Here is a 1,251-nt window from a genome sequence, read left to right on the forward strand (position 1 = left end):
TGTATATATATATATATATATATATATATACACACACACAAATATGCTGGATATGTACTTGATCTTGATAGAAAATTTGTTTGGCTATAAAATTTGAAAATTAAAATTAAGAAATAACACACAATTAAAGAAATATCAAAATCTTACGGCTGGGAGTCGTTCCCGAACAATTTAGGTGCCCTCTATAAACACGATTAACTTCCAAGATCTTCAGTGTAATTTGATGGTTGACATATTTTTCCGCTAGAGATTGTTTGTTTGTAATTAAGCACAAAGCTACACAATGGCCTATGTGTGCTCTGCCCACAACGGGTATCGAAACCCGGATTCTAGCGTTGCAAGTCCGCAGACATACCGCTGTGCCACTGGGGGGCCCGCTAGAGATATCTGTACTTTTTCCCACGACCACTGCTCTTTTGTTCTGTTTTGTTAAGGTCTTTGATGGTAAGAAAAGACTTGAATGGCCACTCTAAGTTTGGACGTGACAAACTTTTTAATACGCGAGATAACAAACATTATTGTAAAGAGAGGAAATCTATTTTAAATAAAAGTCGAAAGACAGCTTTTTGAATGAATTATTATTTCTATTTTAAACATTATAACAACGTTTCGACCACTCGTGTGGTCATGATCAGTTTAATGTTCCCCACTGGGTCAGCGGAAAGTCCATGGATTTACAACTCTAAAATCAGCGGTTCGATTCCCCTCGGTGGACATAGCAGATAGCCTGATGTGGCTTTTCTATAGGAAAAACACACACACGCACTCAGTTTAAACAGTCATATAATGTTTTGATTTATATTAGGTTTTAGTTCACGAATCCCACCCACTCCCCCAGTGCCACAACGCGATGTCTGCGGACTTAAAACGCTATAGATCGGGTTTCGATACTCGTGGTGGGCAGTGCACAGATAGTTCAGCTAATAAACTAAAGGGACCTTATTTTGAAAACTAAGAACTTTTATTTAAAAACAACGATTATTTTATACACAATTCAATAAAATGAGATTGTTTCCAGTCTTAAATAATTTACTATACAGGGGTATAAAGTGGCAAAATCTCCGACGTGACTGTAAAACAACCTCATACATCCTACATGTTTCGACGTATATCTTACGTCATCCTCAGAAGTGTAATGTTTTGCAAAAATAACACCAATTCATACAGTTATCAAAACACCAATTTACATATTAAAGAATTTCACGCCATCTGCTGACAACATTTCCATCAGGACCATCATCTTTATTCAAT

Source organism: Limulus polyphemus, unplaced genomic scaffold, assembly GCF_000517525.1.
Source record: "Limulus polyphemus unplaced genomic scaffold, Limulus_polyphemus-2.1.2 Scaffold2200, whole genome shotgun sequence".
Taxonomy (NCBI): Eukaryota; Metazoa; Arthropoda; class Merostomata; order Xiphosura; family Limulidae; genus Limulus; species Limulus polyphemus.